The following is a 21,720-nucleotide window of genomic DNA, read 5'->3' as shown; positions in this document are numbered from 1 at the left end:
AGGCCCTCTCCTATTCTCGCTATACACCAAGTCACTTGGCTCTGTCATATCCTCACATGGCCTCTCCTATCATTGCTACGCAGACGACACACAACTAATCTTCTCCTTTCCCCCTTCTGATAACCAGGTGGCGAATCGCATCTCTGCATGTCTGGCAGACATATCAGTATGGATGACGGATCACCACCTCAAGCTGAACCTTGGCAAGACGGAGCTGCTCTTCCTCCCGGGGAAGGACTGCCCGTTCCATGATCTCGCCATCACGGTTGACAACTCCGTTGTGTCCTCCTCCCAGAGTGCGAAGAGCCTTGGCGTGACCCTGGACAACACCCTGTCGTTCTCCGCTAACATCAAGGCGGTGACCCGATCCTGTAGGTTCATGCTCTACAACATTCGGAGAGTGCGACCCTGCCTTACACAGGAAGCGGCACAGGTCCTAATCCAGGCACTTGTCATCTCCCGTCTGGATTACTGCAACTCGCTGTTGGCTGGGCTCCCTGCCTGTGCCATTAAACCCCTACAACTCATCCAGAATGCCGCAGCCCGTCTGGTGTTCAACCTTCCCAAGTTCTCTCACGTCACCCCGCTCCTCCGCACACTCCACTGGCTTCCAGTTTAAGCTCGCATCTGCTACAAGACCATGGTGCTTGCCTACGGAGCTGTGAGGGGAACGGCAACTCTGTACCTTCAGGCTCTGATCAGTCCCTACACCCAAACGAGGGCATTGCGTTCATCCACCTCTGGCCTGCTGGCTCCCCTACCTCTGCGGAAGCACAGTTCCCGCTCAGCCCAGTCAAAACTGTTCGCTGCTCTGGCACCCCAATGGTGGAACAAGCTCCCTCACGACGCCAGGACAGCGGAGTCACTCACCACCTTCCGGAGACATTTGAAACCCCACCTCTTTAAGGAATACCTGGGATATGATAAAGTAATCCTTCTACCCCCCTTACCGACACCACCCCCCCCAAAAAAAATAATATTATAAAGTGGTTATCCCACTGGCTATAATGTGAATGCACCAATTTGTAAGTCGCTCTGGATAAGAGCGTCTGCTAAATGACGTAAATGTAAATGTAATGTAAATGAATGGAGGCGCGGGTTCGGATCATGCTTCTTGCAAATGTTTTACCGTTGAAGTTGTACTATTAAAGTGAGATTAGACATGAAGGTCTTATTGTGATAGTTACAATATGGCAATCTAGTGAATTTGTAAAATTGAGATAGGCGAAACACTTGTTATTGTTTTTGTTTTGAGGAAATGAGGCACCAGCATCATGTTTTTTTTAAAATCGTAGTACATACTCTGCTGTTCTATCACGCGTGCAATGATGTGTAAGGATTGTTTGAAGTAACATATTTTTTGTTGTAAAATTGCAAACGGACGTGGCAGTTTCATAACTATGGATTCCATCTTAAAGTGGATGTAAAAAAAAAAATCTAAGCACCATATCAGCCAACATGTCAACAGCAGGGGTTATTCAGCAAATGTGTGTGTGCGCTCGGACGTGTGCATGTACGTGCATGCATGCGTATGTGCGTTGGTGTGTGAGTTATTGCCTGTGGTGCTGTCCAGTCAGCCCTACAACCTCCTGTGGCTTCAGTGGGGTAAATTAACTAAATAAAAATACTTTGAAGTACTAATTAGTCATTTTTTGGGATATCTACTTTACTTGAGTATTTATATTTTTGACTACTTTTACTTTTACTCCACTACATTCCGAAAGAAAATATGTACTTTTTACTTCCATACATTTTCCCTAACACCCAAAATCATTGTTACATTTCAAATGGGCTTATATGTTTTCATATAAGCCATTTTGGGTTTCCAACCTCACCTGCACACTTTTTTAAAATCTTGTTTTTAATCTGTACTGTTTTGTCTTTCACTTGTCTTCTTAGGTGAAAATAAATAAAACCAAAATGCTCAGGCCGGACAGCAAAATGGTCCATCCATTTTGCCTCTGATCTTGCAGACTCACTAAACACAAATACTGGGTGTGTAAATGATGTTGGAGTGTTGGAGTAAATAACAAAACAAGAAAATTGTGCCATCTGTGTCACGAACGTCGAAGGATGAGGACCAAGGCGCAGCGTGATGAGCGAACATACTTTACTTTATTAAGTATCACACGATAAACTAAACAATAAACGATAACGTGACGTCCTAGGTCTAAACACAACCAACACGGAACAAGATCCCACAACTACTGTGGGAAAACAGCCTGTCTAAATGTGGTTCCCAATCAGAGACAACCAGCCACAGCTGACACTCGTTGCCTCTGATTGAGAACAACACTGGCCAACATAGAAATAGAACAACTAGAAACTACAACATAGAACATAAACACATAGAATTTACACACCCTGGCTCAACATATAGAATCCCCAGAGCCAGGGTGTGACAATCTGGTTTGCTTAATATAAGGAATTTGATTTATAGCATTTACTTTTACGTTTGATACTTAAGTACATTTAAAACCAGACACTTTTAGACTTTTACTCAAGTAGTATTCTACTGGGCGACTTTCACTCTACTTAAGTAATTTTCTATTAAGGTACAGTTGAAGTCGGAAGTTTACATACACTTAGGTTGGAGTCATTAAAACTCATTTTTCAACCAGTCCACAAGTTTCTTGTTAACAAACTATAGTTTTGGCAAGTCTGTTAGGACATCTACTTTGTGCATGACACAAGTAATTTTTCCAACAATTGTTTACAGACAGATTATTTCACTTATAATTCACTGTATCACAATTCCAGTGGGTCAGAAGTTTGGATACACTAAGTTGACTGTGCCTTTAAACAGCTTGGAAAATTCCCCAAAATGATGTCATGGCTTTAGAAGCTTCTCATAGGCTAATTGGCATAATTTGAGTCAATTGGAGGTGTACCTGTGGATGTATTTCAAGGCCTACCTTCAAACTCAGTGCCTCTTTGCTTGACATCATGGGAAAATCAAAAGAAATCAGCCAAGAAAAATAATTGTAGACCTCCACAAGTTTGGTTCATCCTTGGGAGCAATTTCCAAACGCCTGAAGGTACCACTTCCATCTGTACAAACAATAGTATGCAAGTATAAACACCATGGGACCACGCAGCCGTCATACCGCTCAGGAAGGAGACGCGTTCTTTCTCCTAGAGATGAACGTACTTTGGTGCAAAAAGTGCAAATCAATCCCAGAACAACAGCAAAGGACCTTGTAAAGATGCTGGAGGAAACAGGTACAAAAGTATCTATATCCACAGTAAAACAAGTCCTATATCGACATAACCTGAAAGGCCGCTCAGCAAGGAAGAAGCCACTGCTCAAAAACCGCCATAAAAAAAGCCTGAACTGTAAAAGCGTGTGCGAGCAAGGAGGCCTACAACCTGACTCAGTTACACCAGCTCTGTCAGGAGGAATGGGCCAAAATTCACCCAACTTATTGTGGGAAGCTTGTGGAAGACCCAAGTTAAACAATTTAAAGGCAATGCTACCAAAGTCTAATGGAGTGTATGTAAACTTCTGACCCACTGGGAATGTGATGAAAGAAATAAAAGCTGAAATAAATCATTCTCTCTACTATTATTCTGACATTTCACATTCTTAAAATAAAGTGGTGATCCTAACTGACCTAAGACAGGGAATTTTTACTAGGAGTAAATGTCAGGAATTGTGAAAAACTGAGTTCAAATGTATTTGGCTAAGGTGTATGTAAACTCCTGAGTTCAACTGTATCTTTACTTTTCCTGAAGGATGGGTACTTATCCCATCACTTTGTGGCTTTAGGTAGCCAGTTGAAATCTCTCATGGAGAATGACTATAGTAGAATATGTGTATAATGATACCAAGGTAACAGGGGTTTGACTCTCGGTTTAAACCAATGAAACCAGTTAATAGTAAGCCATGACCTGACCATCCCTGTGTCTGGGTATAGGGGGATGGTGTCAAAGACCTGTTTAAACGACTGAAGAAATACATGACTCTCTTTCTGTTTCTCTCCTCCTTCACTCGTCTCTCTCTCTCTATAGTGGTATGATAACAGGATCAGTGGCTGGCTGGGAGCATTGGGATGGAGCCAATGGAGGGATGATATGAGAGGAGAGGAGTCTCTTTCTCCAGATCACTATCCCCCCTCCCTCCTCCCCCCTTCATGCCTGCACCTGATGGAGGGAGGATTAAGAAGAGAGAGAGAGAGAGAGAGAGAGAGAGAGAGAGAGAGAGAGAGAGAGAGAGAGAGAGAGAGAGAGATAGAGAGAGAGAGAGAGACATTAGCAAAGATTGAAGCTGATTTTTACATTGTCAACTGGCTCTGGCTTTGGTTTAGTAGAGATGACTGCTTCTCTCTCTCTCTCTCTCTCTCTCTCTCTCTCTCTCTCTCTCTCTGTTCTTCTCCTTCTCTCTCCCAAGTGTATTTTCAGCACAGAGAGAGGGAGAGGGAAGATTATTGGGAGGGGAAGAGGGAGATGAGTTGAGCCATAGATTCCATGATATGTGGGTGGGGGACAATATTCATTTTGTACTGCTATACCATGTGCATACTGTCAATCAAATCTTCATCATCATGTCCAGTGTCCTTGTCCATATGAGAGTACCTACACATCTAATTCTATATCGCCTCAAGTCTTACAGTAGACAATGAGAGTTGAGACATGTCTTTGCAAACATTTCTTTGCAGAGACCTGGCCATGTGGTGCCAGGACAACAACCTCTCCCTCAACGTGATCAAGACAAAGGAGATGATTGTGGACTACAGGAAAAAGAAGAGGACCAAGCACGCCCCCATTCTCATCGATGGGGCTGTAGTGGAGCAGGTTGAGAGCTTCAAGTTCCTTGGTGTCCACATCACGAACAAACTAACATGGTCCAAGCACACCAAGACAGTCGTGAAGAGGGCACGACAAAACCTATTCCCCCTAAGGAGACTGAAAATATTTGGCATGGGTCCTAAGATCCTCAAAAGGTTCTACAGCTGCACCATCGAGAGCATCCTGACTGGTTGCATCACTGCCTGGTATGGCAACTGCTCAGCCTCCAACCGCAAGGCACTACAGAGGGTAGTGCGTACGGCCAAGCTTCATGCCATCCAGGACCTCTATACCAGGCGGTGTCAGAGGAAGGCCCTAAAAATGGTCAAAGACTCCAGCCACCCTAGTCATAGACTGTTCTCTCTGCTATCGCACGGCAAGCTGTTCCGGAGCGCCAAGTCTAGGTCCAAGAGGTATCTAAACAGCTTCTACCCTCAAGCCATAAGACTCCTGAACATCTAATCAAATGGCTACCCAGACTATTAGCATTGTATTTTGTTTGGTATTCTTTCTTAAAATGGCATTGTTGGTTAAGGGCTTGTAAGTAAGCATTTCACTGTAAGGTATCCTGTTGTATTCAGCGCATGTGACAAATAAGATTTGATTTGATTTGATTTGATCTTCCTCTCCCTCCACTGTAAGGAATCACAGAGAAACATTCTGATCTATGGTAATATGTTCTGTCTTTGTGCGTGGATGTGTTGAAAATGTTATAAGGTGAAAAGTATGAATTTTATGTTTTTATCTTCTCTCTCGTTCTCTCTTTCTCTCTCTCTTTCTCTTTTGCTCTTGCTCTCTCTCCGTGTCCTAAGTGGGTGTGTAGAACTTGAAGCTGCAGATGAATATGAAACAGAAGAGAACCAAACAGAGAAAGTGACAGAGTCTTAAAACTGCTTTAGATCTCTATAAGAGGTAAGAGGTAAAGGATTAAGATGTTGGAACATGGAGAACATGTTTTGGGTGGTTCTATTCATGGCTAGTGATGTAGAGTACTGCGGTAGGGCCAGACAGACTGGCGAGAACACTGGTGAAAAGGTGAAAACACTGCTTTTACATTTACATTTACATTTTCTCCCACTAACTGATTCCAATATATTGATATCATAGGTAGGCTCATTCTCATGTTGTATAGGTATAAGGTATTGCACAGAGATGGCATATTGTATCTTTAAGGTTTTAAAAAGAGTGAATTGATATGATATATACCATGATTTGATGTAGTTACAGTATTATACATATAGTCTAGGTTCTACTTTTAGTTTGTGAAATAAAGGAACAATGTTCATCTCTAGCTGTAATGTAGTTTACAGAGCAGGGATGTTAACGCTTTGAGGTAAAGATCACACACATCCTGTATGCCTTTTATGTCCCTCCATGGATCCTGTCTTTGAAATGTACGTTTGAAATATGCCGCACACTTCCTTGTTGTGAAATAGATCAGACTAAATTGTTAAATTAAAATAGTCTTGGCCTATCTCTCTCAGACGTTGTTGGTTCTGTATAGCAAGCAACTTGTTTGAAATATAGCTGATCCACTTATACAATACATAATTTCAAAGATATTCTCTATATGATAGATCTGTGTATTGCTCTACAGAACATGGGATCCACTCTATATGCCAGTGAAGACGAAGAGCTGTGATATGTGGGATATATTCAAGATCCACTGGATCCACAGATTGGGATCAGAGGCAAGACAGTAAAAACACACACACACACAGATGGTTTGTAGAGGGTTCATTCATGGAGCATTTCCCAGTTATAGTTTGTCCTGAACTCTAAATCTCATCCTGCATTTTATTTTATTAATTTTTTATTTCACCTTTATTTAACCAGGTAAGCCAGTTGAGAACAAGTTCTCATTTACATGAATGGTAGGCTATGTAAGTAGTATGAAGTGTTCCAGTAATGTAGGTCTACTTTGAAAAGGTATTCTCTGTTCTCCTCCCCTCTCTATATCTTTATTTATGCTTTTCAATTCCGATCATTTGATGTTGTCTTTGAGACATGCACTCATCAAAAGATGATCATAATATTGATAAATAATGTACATTACTGGATAAAATCGTTTTTACATTAAGGAAAGTTTCTGTTCTCTTGAGCTCAAGATATGAAATATATGATAATTTATAACAGCAAAACTATTTACATTGTGAATCATATGTAAATGAATCATGATGAATAATGATTAGCGAACATATTGTATTTATTGAATCAAAAATCAAGGAATGAAAGATATTAGAGTTAATTTTAAAGACTCATTATTTGTAAATGTTTCTCACATCAGACCAACTTCTATTGGACACTGACAAATGTTCCACAAAATAATGTTACTGCATTATATTCATACACAGTTTCTGTGCCCGTTTTTGCTGTAGTGTTTTTGCCCCTGTCAAATTAGCCTACGTCCTGTTATGATACCGTGGGCGCACGCATGCACGTGCGCCTGATTATAGTCGGTTTTGTCAGCTCTTTTTATTATCATTTTTGGACCAAATTAGGCGTGTAACAGTCCTGTGAATAGGTGCGCGTGAGGCTTGCTTTGTTTTGCCCTGTATTATTCTTTCTGTAATTTCCCTGTCTTCTGCACAGGAGAAAAAAACCTGCAACAAAATCAAATTAAAAATTCTATTGAGAATGTTGCTCTTGTTATTCAGATGCGCGTTTGCGTCTTTTTTGTTCCTCTAATTTCATCCGCCGTCACTATCACATCGGTCCACGGGGTAATTAGTGGCTTTTACCTAAATCTCCCCGCAGACTCATGTTCTAAGATTCTTATCGCTCTTAGAACACTGACATTTTTTAGTTATTTTTTCATTTTATTTAATTTATGCTATGTGAGCTTGTTTATATGAAATAGGCCTACTCATTTTTTTCTGTTTTTTTTTCTAACCGTTTGTGTGGGCTAAATATTTTTATTTTTTATTTGTTAACTTTTAGGTGATATAGAGGCTTGCTATTTTGGGCGCACATGCCAACATATAACGGATTTCTTTTACCTTTAAAATGCATCCGTGCATTTTGGCCTAGAGTTTCATTTCATTTTTTTAATGGAAGAAAAATAATTATTGTTAAAATGAGTCAGGTGTTGTGTAAGCTACTGTCGGTCTTTGCAGTATTTTGAGAGAGAGAGGAGAAAAACGGTGGATAGAGAGTGGGGAATAAAAGAGAGCGAATGAGACGGATGGAGAGCTCGCACGCAAGCAGTGATTAGCTATAGTGTGTTGCGGGATCATGGACCGGCGGGGCATGTGCAGGGAGGACGCTCCCGACTGAGCCCCAGTGGAGTGGCGCTGACACTAGCTGATTACGCACGAGCAGCACTCACGGATTGGTGTCAGTAATTCCGATGATTTTATTGCGGGGTTCATCTCCTCGGCCCTGGACAACTGAGGTGTGCGCGCTGCAATTTGACGATTTCCAACACAATGATTTAGGGTGAACGAGAGGGTAGCACTGCACCTCTGTTTTCCTATTACTGTGAATTACAGGTTCTCGGTGCTCTAAAAAAAAACTCATTTTCTCTCTCCTTATCATTTACTGTCTGTCTTTTTTTTCTTTCACGAGAGGGACATAAAGTGCAGTCAGTGGAGTGCATGGCTGAAGAACTGTAGCTATAGACTTATTTGTTTGGCTGATAACGAAACAGAATGAAATAATATACAAACATAGCCTTTTGTGCTCAACAAATTAATTAAAGTCGTTTTAATGAAGCTGCATGGTTGAAGGTTAAACATCACCTATACCCTAATGCTTGTGAGAATTTGTTTAATTGTCCTTTTTCTAAGCTAGGCTAGATCAAATTAAAGTTTTTGTTAAGCAGATGAATACACATAATTAATCTAACATTAGTTTAATTATAATATTAGCATTTCATCTAGTGCTATTTTAAGCCTTATTTAGCATAGAAAAAATTGCTTATACCACCATATAATTTTTTAAAACAATGTTTAGTGCTTTTCTCAACAATTTCCCTCTTAACCTGACAAAAACCCTATATTTTCTTTACAACAATAATCTGCCTGAGAATAATGTAGGCTATCCGTTGAATTACACAATGATAGATAGGCTGCCACACCTTCAGTTAGATATGTCTTAGTCTTCCACAGGTTTCCACAATTAGCTTATGTCAATCAATCCAATGTAAATGGCAAAACAGCAATATTTGTCACAATGATTGTTACACTAACCAAACACTGGTGTGCATGTGTGAATACCATAACAGATTATTTAAGAGGGTATTTCTTTCTGTTTCCATTTTGCCCAGACATTTCAAACTGCTATCAGTATAACCACAATTAATTGGGATAGACGGTAAATGGGGGCTTTGGTGTCACTGTTTCTAATTGGTGCTTGTCTTATGTCTATAAATTTGGGTGTGGTACACTTCTGTTGAAATGACCTGAGGAAGATCCTTGCAGGATCAAAATATTGTTTGTTTATTAGTAAAGGTACATGGCAGAGCTTATGAACGTGCAGGCTCTTTATACTGTTTCCCTGACGGACACGGTCTCCATCAGAAACAGGCCTTTGTCACTGTTGCCCATAGAATTATCAGACGCTCCGAAATACGGGAAAACTGGAGGCAGCCGGACCTTTTCCCAGGATAGAGACTGGCTTCTTATCAGATCAGGATAGAAAGTTTATTTTCTGGAGTAAATCTGGATCGAGGGGGATAAAGAAATGATACATCCCTTATAGATACAAAGAGAGAGGGATATGAAAAAAGAGAAAGAGAAAGAAAGAAGGAGATTAGCTCTCCTAAAGCATATGTGGCTTTAGTACACCCTGACAGACAGCGGGTTGAAAGGTCATCAAGTTATAATCCCTCCTTTCTTCTCCTTTAATCCTATGAGGGTGTCTCACTCCATCACTGGGACAGAACAGAGAAGGATGTACACAGCAGGGAGGTTGCTCACTTACCGTTGTCCTCTAATACTGTATGTAGGCCTCTCTGCTGGCTAATTTAAATTAGTTTCATTATAACTGATGAGACTTTTATTGCGTTATTGTTTTTGGTTAAAGTTTTCATGATTATAAGTTTGTGTCTGTGTCTGTGTGTGTTGTGCCTCCCCCAGTCATCACATCTGGTTAAACAAGGAGATCCTTATCATCTCTAGGAGGAAATGAAAGGCTTGGTACATGAGGTAGAGATATGCTAATGTAATGCAGAGCAGTTGGAATGCAGTTCTGTGTGCTGTCTGGCTGTGCATTGGGCCACCCTACTGAATATTGGCTGTCTGTCTGTGCATTATTGGGAAAGAGCTCGCAAGTGAAGCATTTCACTGTCCTGTTTTACATATGCTGTATCCTGTGCATGTGACAATACAACAATATCTAACCAGTTAGGGAGCTCTAACTTCAATGTGTGACCAAGTTTTACTCTAACATCGGCTCTGTTACTTTGTCTACATATGTATGCTCATGAATAGAAATGAAGCGTCCCTTAAAAGTGCTGCTTCATGGTGGCAGACAGACAGACAGGAAGACAGGAAGACAGACAGACAGAATGGCAAACTTTTTCTCAGATATCACCATTACACGGGATATGGACTTCTTATACTCCGGAATATTGGAAAGTATTAATGCAAAGTGCCTTGCCTTCTATGGAGTATGTAATTTTGATACTGTATGTGTTAGTGTTATTGTCCTGGAGGGTGTGTGGTGTGTAGGCTGCTGTGATTGCAGGTCTGGTCTGCATTGTGGGGAGAGGGTGTCACAGTTCCCTCAGCCAGAACCCAAAAGCAGACCAGGACAAGGAGAGTTGAACGAAGGTGAGGGTTTATTAGATACGACAAAAGGTGCAGAATAATCCAGGGACAGAGCGGGCGGCGTGGTTGAGTAGTTGGGGGTGCAGTACTGGGTCCAGTGATGGCTCGGCAGCCGCCGACCATCAGGCAGAGGTGGGGTGAAGGTTCCGGACGTGTGACTGCAGGTGGAACAAAAACGGAGGTAAGAACACAAAAACTCAACAAAGTACAAAATAACAAAACTCACGCTAGAACACTCTAAACTGATACACAGAACACCTACTGTTCATGGCTAACGATCCGGCAGGAACTGGATGTTTGGCCAGAGCCTAAAAAGGGTGATGATGAGGGCCAGGTGTGCAGATTGCTGACGGGATGCAGGTGCGGAAAACAAGAGAGCTCCCCGGAGCGTTCCCCGAACCCTCGGGAAACTGGAGACTACGAACAGGAAACACTAGTCACCAGACAGGACCCGACTCAGACTGCCGGGATCGTTACAGTACCCCCCTCCGACCGAACGCCACCGGGCGGACCTCCCGGAGCGCCAGGATGGAGGCGGTAGAAATCCCTGATGAGGTCAGCATCTAGGACCTGTCGCCGCGGAATCCAACTCCTCTCTTCAGGACCATACCCCTCCCAGTCCACGAGATACTGGAAACCCCGGCCCCGCCGTCTGGAATCCATGATGCGACGCACCGTGTAGGCAGGACCACCTCCGATCATCCGAGGAGGAGGAGGAGGAGGCGGAGGAGGCAACAGAGGACTGAGGAAGACAGGCTTGAGGCAGGAGACATGAAAGGTGGGATGGACTCTGAGCGTCCTCGGTAGTTTGAGTCGAACTGCCACCGGATTGATCACCTTCTCCACCACAAACGGACCAATGAACTTCGGTAACAACTTCCTAGACTCAGTCCGTAACGGAAGATCCCGTGTGGCCAACCAAACCCTATCTCCGATGGTATAGGTGGGAGCGGGGATCCGGCGACGATTCGCCTGGAGCTGATACCGATCCGAACCTCTAAGGAGTGCCTTTCTGGCCCGATGCCAGGTCCGGTGGCAACGACGAATATGAGCCTGAACAGAAGGCACTGATAGCTCCTTCTCCTGAGAAGGGAACAGGGGAGGTTGGTAGCCATACAGGCACTGGAAGGGAGACATCCCAGTGGCAGATGTAGGGAGAGTATTGTGGGCATACTCAACCCAAGGCAACTGAGAGGCCCAGGAGGTGGGGTTGGAAGAGACCAGACAGCGTAGCGTGGATTCCATCTTCTGGTTGGCTCTCTCCGCCTGACCATTGGATTGGGGGTGAAAACCAGATGTGAGACTGACTGTAGCTCCAATGGCCAAACAGAAGGACTTCCAGACAGCAGAGGTAAACTGAGGGCCACGGTCGGAAACGATATCACTGGGCAAACCGTGGACCCTGAAAACCTCCCCTAACCAGGATCTCGGACGTCTCCGAGGCAGAGGGAAGCTTGGCAATAGGCACAAAGTGGGCGAACTTGCTGAATCTGTCCACGATAGTCAGAACGACCGTGTTCCCCTCAGAAGGCGGGCAACCCCGTGACGAAGTCCAGGGCCAGATGCGACCATGGACGCCGGGGAATAGGAAGGGGGGTGAAGTAGTCCAGAGCTGGGCCGATTGGTACTCTTATTCTGCGCACACACTGGACAGGCAGCAACAAAACCCCCGAGTATCCTCGGCCATGGCAGGCCACCAAAAACGCTCTGCGAAGAAACGCCATAGTCCGAGCCACGCCGGGGTGACAAGCCATCTTGCTGGCGTGGGACCATTTGAGGACAGCAGGACGAACCGACTCAGGCACAAACAACCGACCGGGTGGACCGTTACCGGGACCGGGCTGAGTCCGAAGGGCCGCCAGCACCTCCTCCTCAATCTTCCACATCACTGCTCCCACGACGCAGTTCCGGGGGAGAATAGTCTCGGTCTTGGACCCACTCTCCTCCGTCTTGGAGAACATCCGGGACAAGGCGTCCGCCTTGCCGTTCTTAGATCCAGGTCGGAACGTCAGGGCAAACTTGAATCGTCCGAAAACAACGCCCACCTGGCCTGACGGGAGTTGAGACGTTTAGCCGATTGCACGTAAGCAAGATTCTTGTGGTCAGTCCAGACAATAAACGGTTGCTCCGCCCCCTCCAACCAGTGGCGCCACTCCTCCAAGGCAAGTTTCACCGCGAGAAGCTCCCGGTTACCCACATCGTAATTCCTCTCTGCAGGCGAAAGGCGACGAGTAGTAGGCGCAGGGATGGAGTTTACTGTCCGTGGAGCATCGCTGCGACAGGATGGCGCCAACTCCCACATCAGACGCGTCCACTTCAACGACGAACTGACGGGCCGTGTCCGGTTGAGAGAGAATCGGTGCGTTGGTGAATCGCCTCTTCAAATCCAGAAACGCTCGATCCGCCTCCGGATTCCACTTGAAGGTCCTGATACTGGAAGTCAAGGCAGTTAATGGAGCGGCCACACGGCTGTAATCCCCGGATGAATCTGCGGTAGAAATTCGCAAACCCCAAAAAATCTCTGGAGTTGCAATCTCGTACCGGGCTGGACCCATTCCAGAACCGCTCTAACCTTCTCCTGATCCATCCTAATCTCACCCCTGGAGATGATGTACCCGAGAAAGGATGTAGTGTGGGCGTGAAACTTCGCACTTCTCGGCCTTCACGAACAGGCGATTCTCCAACAATCGCTGCAGAACCTGCCGGACATGCTGGACGTGGTCGGAAGGTTCCTTCGAGAAGATCAGAATGTCATCCAGGTAAACAAACACGAAGAGACCGATCATATCTCTCAGGACGTCGTTCACCATACTCTGGAATACCGCTGGAGCATTGGTCAGTCCAAACGGCATCACCTGATACTCGAGCGACCCATCGGTGTATTGAAACCCGTCAACCACTCGTCCCCCTCTCTGATCCGGACCAGGTGATACGCATTGCGTAGGTCTAGCTTGGTGAACACCGTAGCACCCTGTAAGGAGTCGAAGGCAGAACTCATCAAGGGCAGGGGATACTTGTTCTTGACCGTGATGTCATTCAACCCCCGATAATCAATACACGGTCGAAGAGAGCCATCCTTCTTTCCCACAAAGAAGAATCCTGCCCCCAGGGGTGATGACGAGGGACGAACGAGACCAGCAGCTAGGGACTCCTTGATGTAGGTCTCCAACGCCTCACGTTCAGGTCGGGAGATACTGTATAACCTTCCCTTGGGGTAGACAGCTCCAGGAACCAGGTTGATGGCACAATCATATGGTCGGTGGGGAGGAAGTGACAGAGCCTTCTGCTTACTGAAAACTTCCCCCAAATCGTGATATGTCTCGGGAACCAGGGACAAATCTGGGGGTTTAGCCTCAATCACCTGACTGGGAACCGAATGGGGGCAGGCAGTCTTGAGACAGTTAGCATGACAATCAAGGCTCCAACTTCGTTACCTTGCCCGTCACCCAATCGAACGTGGGATTGTGTTCCTTCAGCCAGGGGTATCCAAGGACCAGAGGAACATGGGAAGACGGCAGAATGAAAAATGAAATCATCTCAGAATGATTCCCCGACAACCGCATCTTAACCGGTTCAGTCCTCATCGTGATACGTGCCAGACTACTGCCGTTCAGAGTGGTCGCTTCAATGGCTTCCGGCAATTGCTCCTTGGAAAGCCCCAGCTGTTCCACCAACTCGGCATCAAGAAAGCTTCCATCGGCACCTGAATCGATAAAAGCGTTAAGCGCTAAGCTCTGATTCCTGTTCACAAGGGTAGCCGGGAAGCGGGGTCTGACAGAGGTACTGAGAGGTTGAAACTGGCTCGCTAAAAGTCCTCCCAACTTTAGCGAGCCGGGCAGTTCGACGACCGCCGGGAACAAGTGGAGAGGTAATGTCCCGAGCGACCACAGTAGAGGCAGCAGTTGGTCTTACGTCTATGTTGACGCTCCTCCTTGGTTAACCCGTGCCGCCCCCACTTGCATGGGTTCAGAATCGGGAGAGAGGTCCTCTCCACTAATCCTTAGTGGTGGAGAATGATCGACGTGTTCTGGTCCACCACCCGACCCGACTGGGAACTGAGAAGCTGATCGATTGGACGAACCCCATTGCTTCTCCCTCCTTCGCTCTCGGACTCGATTATCCACCCGAATAGACAAGGCTACCAAGCTGTCCAGGTCACTAGGCTCCGGATAGGAGATCAACTCATCCTTGAGCTGCTCCGACAGGCCCTGGTAAAAGGCCGCTTGCAAAGACTCCTCGTTCCACCCACTCTCCACAGCCAACGTCTTGAACTCGATCACGAAGTCGGCCACGCTGCGAGTTCCTTGGTGAAGAGAAAACAGACGCCTAGCTGCGTCCCTCCCTCGGACGGAATGGTCGAAGAGCTTCCTCATCTCGGCCGTGAACCCCTGGTATGAAGCCATGCAGGGATCCTGTCGTTCCCAAACGGCTGAAGCCCACTCCAGCGCTCGACCACGCAGCAACTCAATCAAAAAGGCTATCCTAGCCTTGTCAGTGGCATAAGAGTAGGGCTGTAGATCGAACACTAATCCACACTGCATAAGGAAGGAACGGCATCTTCCCAGCTCCCCTCATATTTATCCGGCGTCGGAACCTTGGGCTCACGGAGGGACACAACTTCAGAAGCGGCAGGCGAGATGGGTGAAACCGGTAGTGAGTCCTCCACCGGACACTGGCGTTGGTTCTGGACCTCCGTCAGGCCGGTAGAAAGGTTCCGAACTGACAACGCGATCTCCTGTAGTACCATGCTATGATGGCCCAACATCTTCTCCTGCTGGGTAATGGCATGGCGAACAGAGTCCAGGTCCGCTGGGTTCATATTTGGCCGGATCGTTCTGTCACAGTTCCCCTCAGCCAGAACCCAAAAGCAGACCAGGACAAGGAGAGTTGAACGAAGGTGAGGGTTTATTAGATACGACAAAAGGTGCAGAATAATCCAGGGACAGAGCGGGCGGCGTGGTTGAGTAGTTGGGGGTGCAGTACTGGGTCCAGTGATGGCTCGGCAGCCGCCGACCATCAGGCAGAGGTGGGGTGAAGGTTCCGGACGTGTGACTGCAGGTGGAACAAAAACGGAGGTAAGAACACAAAAACTCAACAAAGTACAAAATAACAAAACTCACGCTAGAACACTCTAAACTGATACACAGAACACCTACTGTTCATGGCTAACGATCCGGCAGGAACTGGATGTTTGGCCAGAGCCTAAAAAGGGTGATGATGAGGGCCAGGTGTGCAGATTGCTGACGGGATGCAGGTGCGGAAAACAAGAGAGCTCCCCGGAGCGTTCCCGAACCCTCGGGAAACTGGAGACTACGAACAGGAAACACTAGTCACCAGACAGGACCCGACTCAGACTGCCGGGATCGTTACAGAGGGCTGGCAGGCGGGCAGCAGGATGAGATAGTACTATTAAACCTTCCACTCCCAATCTGGCTGGATGTTCCTCTCTCTATCATTCTGCCGTTTCCATCCACTTACGCTATAATTAAGTTTGCTGACCCCCAGTCTCACAGCCTTAACTAGGCAATGGGAAATGTACAGCTACTGCAGATCTCTTAGCCTGGTGCGCTCGTCCTCTCTCTCTCTCTCTCTCTCTCTCTCTCTCTCTCTCTCTCTCTCTCTCTCTCTCTCGATCTCCCCCTGTAAATCTCTCTCTGGTCCCTCTCCCTGTATATCTCTCTCTGGTCCCTCTCCCTGTATATCTCTCTCTGGTCCCTCTCCCTGTATATTCCTCTCTGGTCCCTCTCCCTGTATATCTCTCTCTGGTCCCTCTCCCTGTATATTCCTCTCTGGTCCCTCTCCCTGTATATTCCTCTCTGGTCCCTCTCCCTGTATATTCCTCTCTGGTCCCTCTCCCTGTATATCTCTATCTGGTCCCTCTCCCCCTCTCAGAGTCTCTGTGGTGTGGTGGTAAGAGAATAATGATTATTATAATAATATAATAATAATAATATGCCATTTAGCAGATTATTAATCGAGTAATTGTGTAGAACACATTCGTTTACAAAGAATGTCCCCTCTCTCATTTTCAGCACTTGATTATCGGGCTATCGAACTGGCTCTACCCCTCCCTCCACCCACCCACCCTCCATCTATTCTCCTTCACTCTGACTGTCACACACACACACACACACACACACACACACACACACACACACACATACACACACACACACATACGTCTATGATTATGTCCATCCTGACAGCACCAAGAGAAAAACAGCATACACATAGCATTAGAAATGTGTTAAGAAGAGAGAGATGAAACCAAGTGTGCGTGTACATTTGCAGTCTGTCCCAAATGCTGCCGCTGTTCTTGACCTGACCGAAGATTTTAAAAGTTACAATTCAAAAAAGAATGTGAAATTAATTTAGATTATACAGTACATTTAATACTCTCTGTCCTTACATACCTTGTTAATTGAATTAACACCTTGCGAAGCATGAGATACTATTTCCTGCTAATGTTGGCACATTGTACAGATCCATCCACAGTCTATGGGAAACATTTATGAATTAGAATGTCTACTAAGCACCTTTATAATAAAGATATAGACACAATAGAAGGTGATTCATTATAATTTAATCAATTTAGTCTGAACTGGGTTCCACTGAGTTTAGGGGAAAGTTTGTTGAACAGAACAAACTTCACCACTGTATCCAGAGGACAAGGCCTAGAAACTGCAATGCATTTAGGGAGCCAACACGTCCACGTGGCTTCTGCATGACTCAAATAGAAAGAGGGAAAGAATGGGAAAACATAAATTGTTTCTGAACGTCAGAGGGCTCAGGCGGGAGTTGGGCAAACCTAACAGTACAGAGAAGGCTGAGGGTCATTTAATTAAAATGTTCCAACCAGGATCACTGTTTGTCTGGAAGACGGATAGACGGAGAGGAGGGAGAGGGAGAAGGGGTGGAGAGTGCCAGGAGGGTTGGAGAAGGTTGGGGTGGTGGTGGTGGTGACTGGGGGTAAGACGCTGTTATTCACAAAAGGTAGTATCAGCACCACAAGTAATGGATCACACACTGATGAGTCTGGAGCTGACAAAAAAGGACATCTGCATCACAGTTAATTCAATCATCACTTTCTAATACCTTTGTCTCTGTTCTCTCTCCTCTTACAGCATGTGGTCTCCTCTCCAGCTCCCATCAACTCCCAGGAGAAGATGAAGGGAGCTTTGAGTCTCTCAGACGGAAGGTAAGGAAGAGAGAGATTAAGGAGGAGAGACATAGAGAGGAGAGGATTATGTCATATCAGAAGTGTTCCCTTGATGTACCTTCATACAGGAACAGTTGGTGTTCACTTTTATTATGTCCCCCTCTCCAAAACGGGGATCAAAATATGAACCCGTAATCATTACAGATATGTGTGAGACTCATAGGCTGTGTGTGGTTATCACTGATACATGTTCAAAGATGTGCTATTTCAAGGGTGTCCCTTTCTGCAGTGCCTCCCATAGTTTTACTGATCTCCATATCAAAGGTTCCTGTGTTTTATGATCATAAGGAGTGTGTATGTGTGTGTGTGTGTGTACATGCTTGGTTGTCTGCCTGCCTGCCTGTGTGTGTGCTGTGTGTGTGTCCACACATCTACCTTGTCTCACTGTGTGTGTAACCATTCGAATACATCCACTGCTATCACTAACAGGATTAGCTGAATGGAAGGCAGAAGTCTATCATTGCTTATTGATCCGCTCCGATCCCCATCACAGGACAGATATTCTCTGGGGAACCCACACTCACACACACACTGGGGATCGTCAGCTCCCAGCTCAGGTATTACATTGTAGGAGATCTCTGAAGCGTCAAATGAGACACCCATCTCTCCCTATCAGGATAGAGTCAAATAAGTCAAAGATGCTCCTGGCCCACCTCCTATCCCCCCTCCTGCTTGGAAATACAATTAACTCCCTCTCCATGTCAAACGGTCCTGGATCAATAACTAATCCATTGATCAGTCCATCGATAATGCTGAGCAAAAGTGAAGGGGGGCTCTCTCTCCCTCTCTCTTACACCTTTCAAATCAATATGTTTTTCTGCCAACTTCAGCATCCCACTACTTTTTTAAGACTTTTCTTAATATCTGAAAGATATTGCTGGCGACAAAGCCTGTACTTTTATTTCCTGCAACCGACTTAGTCATGATTGCGTTAATGTATTTAAAAGTCCTGCCAACCCCTCAGTATCATCCCTATATTGTTATTTATTTTGCTCTTTTGCACCCCAGTATCTCTATTTGCACATAATCTCTTGCACATCTAGCATTCCAGTGTTAATACTATTGTAATTATTCTGCACTATAGCCTATTTATTGCCTTACCTCCATAACTTGCTACATTTGCACACACTGTATATATATTTTCTGTTGTATTTTTGACTTTATGTTTTTTACCCCATATGTAACTCTGTGTTGTTTTTATTGCACTGCTTTGCTTTATCTTGGCCAGGTCGCAGTTGTAAATGAGAACCTGTTCTCAACTGGCTTACCTGGTTAAATAAAGGTGAAATAAAAATAAATAAAAATAAACATTCATTCATGAACATTCTATTGTTGTTGTCTGACATAAAACTTATCCTTGTCATTATGACAAGTATAAACCTGGTAGAAACACAAAAACAGCAGTCTGCATGACATCGAAGCAGCCTGGTCGAAATGACAACCTTACCTACCCTATTTATTTCACCAAAAACCCAACTGTTTAAAAATGTATTTATGGTATGTCAATCTAGCAAGCCAGGCAACTAAAAGCAATGTTCTCCAGACAATGCTTTGGTTGGTTGCTAACGTTAGCTTGTTAGCTATCTAACTGCGTAGTCAGCTCATAAAATTAACAGAACATATCTGACTACCTTTTGAGTTTAACTGTAGCCAACATTTTATTCACCGTAACAGGAAAATTAACACATTACAAGGTAATTATTTACAAATGATTTACAAGTAGGCGAGAGTGGGGTAAGTTGAGCCAAAGGGGTAAGTTGAGCCAACCTTGTTTCTAGGACACCATTCACAACATTTATAATTTATCAAAATGTTTAGGAAGAGGTCTGTGAAGGAAGAAACCACATGGTAAGCAAGTTAAGTCCAAAAAACTGATTTTCCAAATTAATTTATTGTCCAAATTAATGTATTGTGTTAGAGGTTTCATGATGCTTGTATCTAAACCAAAGTAGATCATTTAAAGATTATTCTATACATTAGTTGGGGTCTCTGTAAGCTTCAATGTGAGGTCCTAAACCTAACATGAAAGTGCATCATTGTAGCTGTTTGGGCTAATATAGTCAAAATGTTTGCCTTGAGTTAAGTTGAGCCAATGGCCATCGGTTAAGCTGTTGGTTGAGCCAATGGCAAGTTGAGCAAATTGTAGTGTTTTCTTCCCAGGTGTAATGCAAGGCATTATCACTGGGATATGAGGTAACAACAGGGCCTGGACTATGTTAAAAGTGTTTTAAAACGTACAAATGGTTTGTTAGTTGTTAAGCCTGTGTTAAAAGATGCTTAAAATGATTAAAATACAAAAAAGTGATTGTGTTGAATTGTGTTTGGGGAATAAAGATGGACATGGTTTTATAAAGGTAGTGGTAATATTTAATTCAGTACAGACATTTTTAGGGGGCTTAACTTACCCTGTCCAGCTGCTCCACTTACTCCATACCCGGGGTATGTTGTGCCAAGAGACCATTTTTTTTGGACAAGCTATATTTTTCAAAACTGTAATGTTTACATGAATTCTGATTATTTCCAGGGATACACAACATCCTGAAATATATGTAGATATTTTTGCTAGAAAAAATACAATATTTCCCTTGACGGAGTGATGCTGAATGTAAAACATTGTTCAATTTACCCCACTCCCCCCAATGGCGAGCTGCTAACATACTGTTATGAATGTGATGAAATGAATGCAGTGCATTTTTGTTGGATTTAGCTTGCTCTCACGTCAGGTTACCATGACAATGATCACAACAACAGGGTCAAAGTTGAATGTCTCTTGCTCAGTTGCAGCAAACAATGGCGATATAAAGGTGAATGCCGACAAGAATGTGGAAAAAAATTGGCTGTTTGAAACGGGACCATATAAACATTGCCCAATTCTTTTTTCAGGCAACATACCACAAATCTTATGTGAATTAGGTATCTCGCTCCAACCTCTTAGCACAGTGTGTAAAGCAACAGTTACCAGGGAGAGAGTGAGAAGAGAAAAGGGGTAGTGGGGAGATTGGGAGAAGCACAATGAAGCCATTGGTTAAACCAATTGAGACAGACTCAAAATGAAGACAGAATTCACACAACAATCAATATTCTACACGTACACATCTCCATATTTTATATATTGTCTATACAGTGTAGGACTTTTAGCAACCTAAAAGCCCAACCTTGGTAAGAGGTAGGACAGTGATGGGCCTATTAGTTGGAAAGATCAAGCTCGCTTACATATCATTCGAGTTCATTTGTTGACTGCTGCCATCTTCCATTCTTCAGCAATGACATCCTACTATAATTCCCTCCTGTCAGCTGAGTCCTATCTGTTTGAACTGTGTACTTTACGAACAATGGGAACATCAAGAGGGCAGAGATAGAAGGAATGAAAAAGAGGAGGTGAGAGATGAGAAGAGAGAGAGAGAGAGAGAGAGAGAGAGAGAGAGAGAGAGAGAGAGAGAGAGAGAGAGAGAGAGAGAGAGAGAGAGAGAGAGAGAGAGAGAGAGAGAGAGAGAGAGAGAGAGAGAGAGACAGTGTTTGAGAAAGAGAGGATAATAATCTGTGCATTAGCTGACAGCAGCTCACGCTCCGTGACTCAGGTGTCAGAAGGGTGAAAGAGGGCCGACGCAAATGAGAGAAATTAATAACACAGTTGGCTGTTGAGAAAGAGACACATACTGTATGAGGAGAAGCCTCAACGTGTTCTTCTGGATGCAGCTGTGACAAGACCAGAAGAATTAGTCCAATTAAAATGTGTAATTGCTTCGCTAATTCCCCCTGTTAATTTCTCTCTGGGTGCGCAGAGGGGTGATAGCATAATAGGCAGAGCATTTTTAACCCCTCGCCTCTCCCTCCTGCCTTCTATCCCTCTCCTCTGTTCTCTCTCTCTCTCTTTCTCTTTCTCTCTTTGAATAGCTCCTCTCTGCCCCACATCCCTGTCTGTACCCCCAACCGATTTCTCTA

General features: G+C 44.6%; 1 long non-coding RNA gene across 1 annotated transcript in view; it reads left to right on the top strand.

The window, feature by feature from the left end:
* Nucleotides 1-21,720, top strand: part of LOC121554022 — a 124,420-nt gene that overhangs the window by 36,345 nt on the left and 66,355 nt on the right. The window contains exon 2 of the long non-coding RNA XR_005997611.1: nucleotides 17,684-17,757. This is a non-coding gene — a long non-coding RNA (uncharacterized LOC121554022). The remainder of the gene's footprint in view (nucleotides 1-17,683; nucleotides 17,758-21,720) is intronic.

This window comes from Coregonus clupeaformis, chromosome 23, assembly GCF_020615455.1.
Source record: "Coregonus clupeaformis isolate EN_2021a chromosome 23, ASM2061545v1, whole genome shotgun sequence".
NCBI lineage: Eukaryota > Metazoa > Chordata > Actinopteri > Salmoniformes > Salmonidae > Coregonus > Coregonus clupeaformis.
Note: the sequence above shows the minus strand (reverse complement) of the source record. Positions and strands in the feature narration are given on the sequence as shown.